This window comes from Taudactylus pleione, unplaced genomic scaffold (genome assembly GCF_031769625.1).
Source record: "Taudactylus pleione unplaced genomic scaffold, aTauple2 ptg000582l, whole genome shotgun sequence".
NCBI classification, from domain to species: domain Eukaryota; kingdom Metazoa; phylum Chordata; class Amphibia; order Anura; family Myobatrachidae; genus Taudactylus; species Taudactylus pleione.
Genome location: NW_028284984.1, coordinates 24,142 through 34,911, shown reverse-complemented (window position 1 = coordinate 34,911; position 10,770 = coordinate 24,142). Strand labels below are relative to the sequence as shown.

At 42.7% G+C, this 10,770-nt stretch overlaps 1 long non-coding RNA gene across 1 annotated transcript; it reads right to left on the bottom strand.

Moving 5' to 3' along the window:
* Positions 1 to 1,331: 1,331 nt before the first annotated feature.
* On the bottom strand, positions 1,332 to 8,804 carry LOC148481399 (uncharacterized). The gene is made up of 4 exons (XR_015871912.1): positions 8,670 to 8,804; positions 6,393 to 6,450; positions 6,172 to 6,216; positions 1,332 to 1,815 (listed from the first exon to the last, which is right to left on the bottom strand). It is a non-coding gene; the product is annotated as an uncharacterized LOC148481399 (long non-coding RNA).
* Positions 8,805 to 10,770: the final 1,966 nt, after the last annotated feature.

Genomic DNA, 10,770 nt, shown 5'->3' with positions numbered 1-10,770 from the left:
GTGTGCTAATTTCACCTAAATACGCATTGTGATTTTAGGAATTATCATGAGAATGTATCATCATTCTGAAGCAGGGACAGAGCTTGCGAGAAAGCTCTGTCCCTGCGAATCATCAAAGCCCAATTCACACTGTCATTTTTGCAAAAAATACAGTGAGTGCTTCCGTGCATGCGCCGACGCCAGCTAGCGATACCCCAACAGTGATCGGTTAGCTCTCTCCTCCAGTCACCTGGTCGCCGGGGCTCCTAGTCTGTCACCCTGGTCAGCTGTGCTGTAAACTGAGATGCTGGGCACAGCTGACCGGGGTCACAGTGCAGGAGACCCGGCGACCAGCTGACCAGAGGAGAAAGTTCACTTATTAGTGGACCCCTGGATGCAGGTAAGAGTTTGATTTTATATTTTTTTTTACAGTGATCAGTAAAGTATGATCAAGTATGGGAAATGCAATCTGCTTGCTAAAGAAATGCAAATTAAAGGGCTTGGTGTAGTTTTCCTCGAAAACTGCTCCAAAATCCCTTTAATACATTTCAGTGAAACTAAAATAATTCACATTAGTTCAGTAAAAAAAGATTGATAAATAGAGCCCTTAGTCATTCAATAGAATGTGTTGTGGCCTCATAGTGTAGGGTGGGAAATGATGTTAAATCATAGGACACTGAATCGACAGTTCTGATTGGTTAAAAAAATGTAACAAAATTGTGTCATACCACTAGACTATCATGTCCAAATGTTAAAACAAAAGGGCAAAAGTTATTTAGTCTCAATAAGTGTAACTGCATTACTTTCGTCACACTGTTAAAAAAAAATATTGATTATTCCGGTTGAGTACTATGTCACGTCCTGTCATTAGTTACTGGGTCTTGCCTCTCTGCTGTAGTATAATCTTAGGAACCTGTAAAGACGTTCCAGGGTGAGAATAGTTGAGTTCAACAGGCAGCTACAAGATTAGACTACAAAGGTACCAGCTACACCTTACTTACCCGTTCCCATAATTACATCTGGGGTGCCACATTTTCATGAGCCAATCCAGACTAATCAAGGAAAGGAATAGTCTAGCTGGTAGTATTTATATAGTTCTTTGTGAAGCTCCAAGGAAGGGAAGGGCATGCAGTGCAGGAAGGGAAGGGCATGCAGTGCAGGAAGGGAAGGGCATGCAGTGCAGGAAGGGAAGGGCATGCAGTGCAGGAAGGGAAGGGCATGCAGTGCATTGCTGTAGTTGTCACTGTCCACTTTGTCTTGTGCCATGAGAATTTGCATTCAATGTGGAACTTTATAATAACCTTTAGTAAAGCATTAAAACTTCTAAAATGAATGTTGTATTGTTTTATTTCACCATATTAACATGTACTGTATAATGCCATAGCACAATCTGCCATCCAAGCAATGCACCTGAATGTGCCAGAGAACTCGCCCAGATCCTTGCATAGTTATTATACCATATTTAAAAAAAAAAAAAACCAATATAAACAAATCTCTCAGATCATTTTTTTTTTTTTACAAGTTTTTAGCTTTATTCAATAATAATCATATACACCTGCATAGTGTTTTGACTTTATATATATAAAAAAATCTAAGCAATTATTACAATAGTCATTGTTGGTAAGTTTAGCAGTATTTGAGATATCCCATTTTTGTTACTTTGCTAACTATTTACACAGTTAGAAAACATTGTGGACAAAGCACTAGATCACCGTTACTGATATTTTCTGGAAATGAATATATATATATAAAGTGGCTTATCAATAAGAGGCAGGTGAAGACAAATTCATTCTCTAGTAGATGCAGAATTCTTCTGGATATTGTGCACCATTAGCCCTAGGAGAGAGAAAAAAGTAAATATTCATGTAATGTAGAATAATATCACTAGAATAATGTCTGCAGTGAACTGCGCAGTGCATGGAGTTCCCCCCGAAAAGTTCTGCATTTCTATAGTGAATTGTCTCTGTATGGTATTGGTTTCACGGAAATATGTTCTGCAATCACAGTGATGGGCAATCACATTTTATTGGACTGGCAAATAAGAGCAGGTATTTCAGCATACTGCACATGTGCCAACTATGCAGATGGCGACTGCGCATGTGCAGGATCAGACATGGACGGAGATCTCTAATGGATATGGATTAATCCGTCCATCAAAGGACCACACTTCCCATGAAATGGTCATTACTGGACGGTAACAAGGCAGCGACCATGAGAGCGCATGGAACGGTCATCGCTTAACTGGATGTCTTTTTCAGACAGATCTTTTGCACCCAACATGGGGAGCGTGCAAGTCCAGCTAATAATAATGATGGTTGGATCTGCATAGGTAACAGCTGTGTCTGGGATAGGCTTTCACGTGCAGACGCATAAGGAAGTAAGTAGCCTGCAGCGGCTGAACAGAAAAAGCAGCCGCGGGTGTGTGCGACTCAGAATCAGGCCTTAGAAATACAATCAACTATGACAAAATTCTAAAACATAAAGATGTGACTATACATAAAGATGTTACTGTACATATACTATTCTGCAGACATGTAGGGGGGTATTCATCAAAGCTTGGAGAGAGATAAAATTGTGAAAGATAAAGGCCCTGATTCAGAGCCGGACGCTCTGACCAGAGCGCTCGCTCTGAATCAGGGCCCACCTCCATAAATATGGAGCGTCCTCCTGGACGCTCGTATAGCTGTGGGTCACCACCCACAGCATATACGAGCGTGCAGGATGATGGTCGCGATGGTCTTGACCATCGCGACCATCGCCACTGCGAGCAGAAGCCTGCGGTCGGGTTTCTCAGCCACAAGGCCAGGAGTGATTTTGGCTCCATCAGAGCCAAAATCACTCCCACTGACATCACTAGTGATGTCAGTGGGGCCGGCTTCTGACGGTAGGCGTTCCCTTGGGAACGCCTCCGTCTGGCAGTCACGCCCCTGGCACGCCCACCAAAGGGGGCGTGCTGTCAATCAACATCGACAGCACGCCCCCTTTGATCAGACACTACGAGCGAAGGACTTTCCTTCGCTCGTCGCGTCTCGCGCATGTGCACGACGGAGCTCCCTCCGTCGTGCGCATGCGCAGTGCAGACCATCGACCCACTTGCGAGCGGACAGCCGCTCGCGAGTGGGTCTGAATCAGGGCCAAAGTACCAACCAATCAGCTCCAACTGCCATTTTTCAAACACAGCCTGAGTGTAAAGTGACAGTTGCTGATTGGTTGGTACTTTATCTCTCTCCAAGCTTTTATGAATACCACCCCCTAAAGGTGCGTACACACTACACGATATGCTCCCTGAGCGGCGATATCATGTAGTGTCCCCCCGGCAGGCTGTGCTCAATGTCGTTCATGACATTGAGCACAGCCGCTGAACGATATCATTAACGATATCGTTCAGCGCGGGCTCTCTCCCCCATTCCCCAACATGCAGCAACGTGACGAGGTCGTCAGATTGTGCTGCATGTTCAGGCGATGGACAATGTCGGAAACGACCAGCGGGAGTGCGCATCGCTGGTCGTTTCCGACATAAAAGTGCACGATTTGTGCACAATTACTGAGCGATTGCATGATTACGATGTCGTAATCGTGCAGTCGCTCAGTAATATCGCCCAGTGTGTACCCACCATTAGAGCGATCATTTACTATGACCGCATACATTCCGGATATGTATTAGGAGAGTACAGCAGCAGATATCGGATATAATTTCTACAGTCCCTCTATTTCTTTTCATACAGGCAATCCCCATAGATTTATATGAGGACCGCAAAATTGTCAAGCTTCTGAGCTTGGCCTCCAATATCTAATGGTATTAGCAATTTTAAGCTATAGGCTACAATGCGGTGAGTAACCCTCGGGCCAATACCTGTGCATTTACTTTTTTCTATTATCAGAGCCCGTATCCCTACTGGAAAATACTGATTCTGCTGACAAATAACTTCTTATTGACGTAATATTCTGCAATAAGAAATGTGTACTCGTCAGGGAATAAATGCAGGGGATAATAAATATACCCCTAAAATGTGATCGACCGGGTCATAACCTCTTTTGGAATCTGTTAATTTTCTTAGATACCGCCTACAGAACGGGAAGCAGTCAGCTGTTCTGGGTAACTCTACAAAGAATTCTATGGATATTTCAGAATTTTAGTATCTTCACCAATGAGACTAATAAGCCAATTTCTAAAGAAATGGAATTAATTGCCATTAGCACTGGTTTAAAAACACAAGTAGTTTTAGAATGCTAGTAATAGCGTGTGGCATGGTGGTACCAAGTGATTTCAATGTCCCCGTACCCACTAGCCTTTGTGCTTGCCATCCACTGTGCTTGTTTTACAGTTTATCCAATGCTGCCCAGTGCCACTTACTTGCGTTCACTGGAAATAAAAACTTTGGGGCAATGAAAATCCTTCATAGATCCCCCTGTCCACAAGTGCAAGTGCTAGATAACCACCACATAATAGAATTTTGGAGGTCATTAGGAAGCACAAAGTGCCCTCTGCAGAGTGCAAAACAAAGTTTGATTGTGTTACTCGATTTGTGCATCTGTAAAATACAAAGGAGGCTGAACAGTGCACGTAGATTTGCGGAGTAGTGAATAAAATAGATTTCTTGGTAGAGTGCACTTTTTTGTGGAGGAGCGGACTTTGGCACTGACGGATGGAAGGAGTTGGTTGGAATGAGACCATCCTTGGTATGTATGGAGTATGTATGGACTAGGGACCTGATTCAGAGCCGCTCGCATCCAGCGTATGCAAATTTGTCAAAGTGACGCCACGGGAAGTGCTCGCTCGCCAAGGCAAAAGCACATCCACTTTGGCGGTGTGAGCGATCGCTCTGTGTATGCTGACACCCATTAGCGTATGTTGAGACGCCCACTAGCGCATGTCATCTCCAGGAAGTGTTTTAAAACATTGGTACATCGAGCACCATCAGATGCGATCGCATCGCTTGTGGTTGCCTTACCCTATCGCAAGCACTGCGAGGACTTCAGTGTAGGGGTATATTTATTATCCCCTGCATTTATTCCCTGACGAGTACACATTTCTTATTGCAGAATATTACGTCAATAAGAAGTTATTTGTCAGCAGAATCAGTATTTTCCAGTAGGGATACGGGCTCTGATAATAGAAAAAAGTAAATGCACAGGTATCGGCCCGAGGGTTACTCACCGCATTGTAGCCTATAGCTTAAAATTGCTAATACCATTAGATATTGGAGGCCAAGCTCAGAAGCTTGACAATTTTGCGGTCCTCATATAAATCTATGGGGATTGCCTGTATGAAAAGAAATAGAGGGACTGTAGAAATTATATCCGATATCTGCTGCTGTACTCTCCTAATACATATCCGGAAAAAACAGGCATGTGACGTGTACTGTGACGCTGCCTATTAATTATGCATGCCTTAAAAACGGCGTTGAAACACCCAGGCACGCCTGCGTTTGCACCTCCACTCCCCTGTTATTAGTGTCCTGCCCCTGTTACCACCCATAAACGGCCTCTCCTGTCACTTATTTCTCTGGGCTTTCTTTGCTGGGCGAGCGAGCGGGCTGCGATCGCACAGAGTAGTTTGCGCACGCGCAGAACGAAGCGAGCGCATGTGCGTACGCATACCATTGGGTCGCTTGCGAGTGGCTCTGAATCAGGTCCAAGGTGCACTGAGGTGCTTCTGAAGTGGTAGAAAGTTGGACTTTGTCATGAACTTTCCCCTTATGCACAGTGCGTCTCTGGAGATTCCTTGCCGCACACTTAAAACCACACTTTTACTTTGTGAAGGCATCTCCTAAGAGCAGAGGGCAGATGTGCACCTTAAAGTGACCATACAGATACACCAGTGGAAGGCAAGGTCTTTGCTGTGTGCTTCATAAATAAGTAATAACCACAAAGAAATTATTTCTTGTGCTGTGTATTTTTCCTGTACCTCATCTACAGGTAGACATATTAAGGTTTTTCCATTAACTGTTACTAGACAATAACATCCTCCTCTCATCCACAGCAAAAAATGGCTACCTCACGATGGCACTGTTTGTGATTTCCAAAACAGCATCCTCAAACCGGCTGTAGACTAACACAATTGAAAATATAGTATGGCATATCATTGTCCCTTTATTCCGCACATATACCAGTTTTTCATAACCACTAATAAATGACCAAACAGATACAATCCAATAGTATATACATTATTGGGTGTGGCAGTCTACTTACTTATTTATTTGAAAGTGTGACTTTCTGCTCCTCCACGACCAAACCCTAAGCATAGAAGAATAGAAGAACATACTAAGTACTGCAGTGCATGCTTATAAAACAGCAATGTACCATTTACAATCTGTGATGTGCAACATTGCCATAAATAGCCCCCAACCATTAATATTTTCCTGCAATTATGCCTGCAAAGCACACCAAAATATAGGCACAGGCGGTCTCACCTTTTGGTCCGAAGAGTGCTGCATAACATGGCTGATTGCAGTATGGTTTGCCTTCATGCTGGAATAGGAACACAAGATGTATGTAAATAAAGTGTGTGTATATAACTATATATATATATATATATATATATATATAATCATATATATATACACACACAAGTCCATGATCCGGAACTCAACGGTAAATATTCAAACTGTGCCGGGTGCCCTCCACAGCCAAGCTCGTGATGAGGTCCACTGTAATATGAAGTCCCACAGGCAGCACTCCAGACGTAAAACAAAATTACACTTAATGCAATTTATATTGCATTGAGTGTTGTTTTTTTTACGTCCGGAGTGCTGCCTATGGGACTTTTATATATATATATATATATATATATATAAAAAATAGTATTGGCCGACACTTCTTAAGTTACCACTGGCCCGGTTAATTTACCACTGGCCCGGTGCCTCTCCTGTAATGTAATAAATACCGGCAATTGATGGATGGCACTCTGGGTCTTACTGTGCTATATGAAAAAAAAATTCCTCCAGACTTGAGTAGGTCAACGTTTCAGGGCGCAATCACGATTGGCGGCAACATGAGGGAATGCACGAGGTGAACACTATTAAAGGTACGTTTTTTTGTATTATTCAATGTCTTGATAAAAGGGTGAGGACCGGCCACGGGAAACACAGTAAATATGAGAGCCAGAAGGAAGGGGAGCGGGTCTCGGCCGGGATGGATCGGCGGAGGTTAGAACAGCAGAAAGGGGGGCGGTATCTGATAGAGTGGAGGGCGGGTGGGGCAGAGACTGAAGTGCCCTGAGTATGTAATGTATGTGTGTGTGTGTGAGTAGACATATATATTAAAAGCGTGCGAGCAAGACAGAGTTTATGGTTCTATATTACCATATACTTTACATATTGTAAGCTAAGTTCAGACATCATTTTCCAGTCAAATATGTATTGTTTGAACATATCTGCAAGACCTGTGACAGCTGCAGCCAGCGAACATGACACTGACACCTGTCTGCTTTCTGTCTCATATCTGTACCTCCTCCACCAACTTTGTACAGTATGTGCTTGTCCAGTTTTCATTTATGATTTCTATTTTCCATGATTTGTTATAACATCTGTCTGACCAGGCCTAGCCCTGTTGCTAATAGGGTTTGGTATTCTAACTGCTCCCAACTAACCTCACATCATTTGGCCAAGGGGAACTGATACAGCGCAGCAGTTGGGGAGGTAGCCTATGTTCCATATATGAATGGGTGGCATCTGCACCTGCCATGTTATGTGTGGCATTTTAATGGAAGAGTATCTCAGCTCCTCCAACTCCTGAGTTTATATATTTGCTCAAGATTGAAATGCGTGGAGAGGTTGGTTGGGTATAGGCTAACATACAACCATCCCAAAGATTGACAGTAGCACATAAAGATATGGGGCTCCTATCACCTTTGTACACATTTCTATGTGTTCATGTATCCAACTTGTATTGTTATGCTACAGTTCTTATTGTGATATTGCTATGAATATTTCCCTGTGCTATTTTATACAAAACCAAAAACAGTAATATATGTAAACATATATTGTATGTTTATTCTTTTATTCTTACTATGTAGTGAAAACCCATCTTATGCTGTGGCATGCAAGCCTGAGCCATTACAGATAGGTGTATATTGATCCACAGACAAGAAGACAGACCCAGTTGTTCCGTTTTTTTCGGTGTGACAGACAGTCCCAATTAGCAGGGTTGGCTGTATTTCCCCTATGTGCTAGGTACCCGGAAGTGACGTGGGTGAGGGCGGAAGTGCAGTTCCTGCCCATGAGAGACAGCTAAAGAAGTACTTTGTCCCCACTTAAACTAGTTTGGTGTCCCCTCGTGGGCTCGCTGTGCTCGCCACGCTTCGGGCACGGTGACTCACTAGAATTGCCACATGATTATATTCCCCCTCTATGCCCACTTGGATGGCAGGGAATGACGCTAGACACTGGCTGATGACGTCACGGTCCTCTCCGTGAAGGGGATTTAGACACTACCCAATTAGCAGGCCTCAAAAACGGCAGTGTTTCACCTAAACATGAGCATGTCTGGGCGGGGTTTGGGCAGATCAAGATACAGTATGTGTGGAGTGGAGGAGGGTCTTATTTTGTCCCATTTACACATGTCTAGAATGTTGGGAGAAAGGGGGAAATTGCCTATTGGATACTACACTTAATTTCCAATCCTGTATAAATCGGGTGACAGTGCTGAATTAGCAACAACTAAATAATGGTGTACACAGTATACTGTACCTCAGCATGGCTGCCAGGAGTCAGAGTCTTGTTGCACTTCTCACATCTTAGGCATGGTCTGTGCCAGTCTTTATTTAGAGAAGTTACCTTCTCAGCTTTAGAAAAACAAAATAAGCATTTCATCAACTAATAGAAAATAATGGCTTATTCCACTACTGTGTATTACAACAATTTCTTTCTAGCATCTTTCAGAAATTAATTAGTAATCGCAAGAAAGAAAGAAAAAATGTAAATCAACCTGTAATTACAGAATGATTCTTTTTTTTGTTTTTAAAACTTTTTTTTCGTATAATGAACTTGGAACGCTATTATTGAAAACAACATATACATAATAAATATATATATATATGTATATATATTAGCATTTGCCTGCAGATTATCTCACGTGTATGTCTGTTATTGCTCAGCGGAACTAATGTTACAAATATAGTAGTGGCATCTAATATTGTGATGTATATTTTATATTGTAAACATTGATCACAAAATGTCTTTATAAACAATATTTGCAGTTTTTCCTTCAGGGATTAACACAAAAAGATGCTTGGGGCTGCTAACTTGGGAGCAAGTCAGTTAACCTACAGTAACACTGAAAGGTTGCAAGAACATGAGCAGCGACTCTATGATATGTAGTATTTGCCTTGGTGTGGCATCTAGTAGATTGACATGAATACTTCAACTTCATGTCAAGATAAGGTGTCTGATTAGTGCTTAATATACAGTTGGATTTTCCTATGAAATAGATTTTGAGATATATATCTATGTATTTATATATGCATACATATATAACTGTTTGTATTTGCAATATGTATATATTGTCTATATATATTTATATACATATAATAATTTTGGACTTGAGCCTGTGCAAATTCTGATTAGAAAAAAATTGTCTCCATAGTTCATAAACAGTGCCTAAAAGTATATTTGTCCGAAAAAAAAATTATATTTATATACATCTATTCATTTTTAGCTTAAGGAGCCTGCACATTGTACACGCTGAGTGTCAAGCGTCTGGTATTTCCTTTATTGCTCTTCTCTCACATTGAGATAATACATACCTCAGTTTCTTTCTAGGTGACTAAGCTATACAATATTAAAAGCGCAATCCAAATAATTCCCATAGTTTTTGTGTGATGCCGGAATGGACAGACAAACTAAAATTTTAAAAATATACTTTTTGTCTCCACAGTTCATACACAGTCCCATGGAATACATTTCTCCCCCCAAAAAATTCTGTGTACAGACACAACCATAACAAATGTATTATAAGGATAGATAGATAGACAGACAGACAGACAGATAGATACATAAATACTAAGTAATAGTAACATGTAAGATCCACCCAACATTAATATACCTACATGTCCCCAAGTCAATGACTCCCACCACAGCAAAATTCACCTCAGCAGGGGGCGTAACTAGAACTGTGTGGGCCCCATAGCAAAATCTTGAAAGCCCCCCCCCCCCTCCCCATTGGCACAGAGAGGTAAAAAAATACACACATTAGCCCCCCACATGAAAAATAAACATACCCAGGACTTCAGGGCTATACTGCTCTACACCCCCTATACAGCTTTGCAACCAATTCCCTTTATACTTCTCTACACCTTTCTATACTGCACTCACTGACCATCCTCACAGCACCACATACTGCCCCTTTCACAGCCGCCTCACAGCACAGCACCCCCTCAAAACCCTCTCCCCTCACAGCATTCTTCACAGCCCCACTTAGCACTTCTCTCCTCAACACAGCACCTCACAGTACAGCCCTCCTCATCATATGCCCCTCACAGCACAGCTCCCCCTCACATCACAGCCCCACTCACATGACAGCCCCTTACATCGCAGCCCCCTCATCACAGCCCCACTTAGCACTTCTCTCCTCAACACAGCACCTCACAGTACAGCCCTCCTCATCATAAGCCCCTCACAGCACAGCTCCCCCTCACATGACAGCCCCACTCACATGACAGCCCCTTACATCGCAGCCCCCTCAGCACAGCCCCACTTAGCACTTCTCTCCTCAACACAGCACCTCACAGTACAGCCCTCCTCATCATAAGCCCCTCACAGCACAGCTCCCCCTCACATCACAGCCTCACTC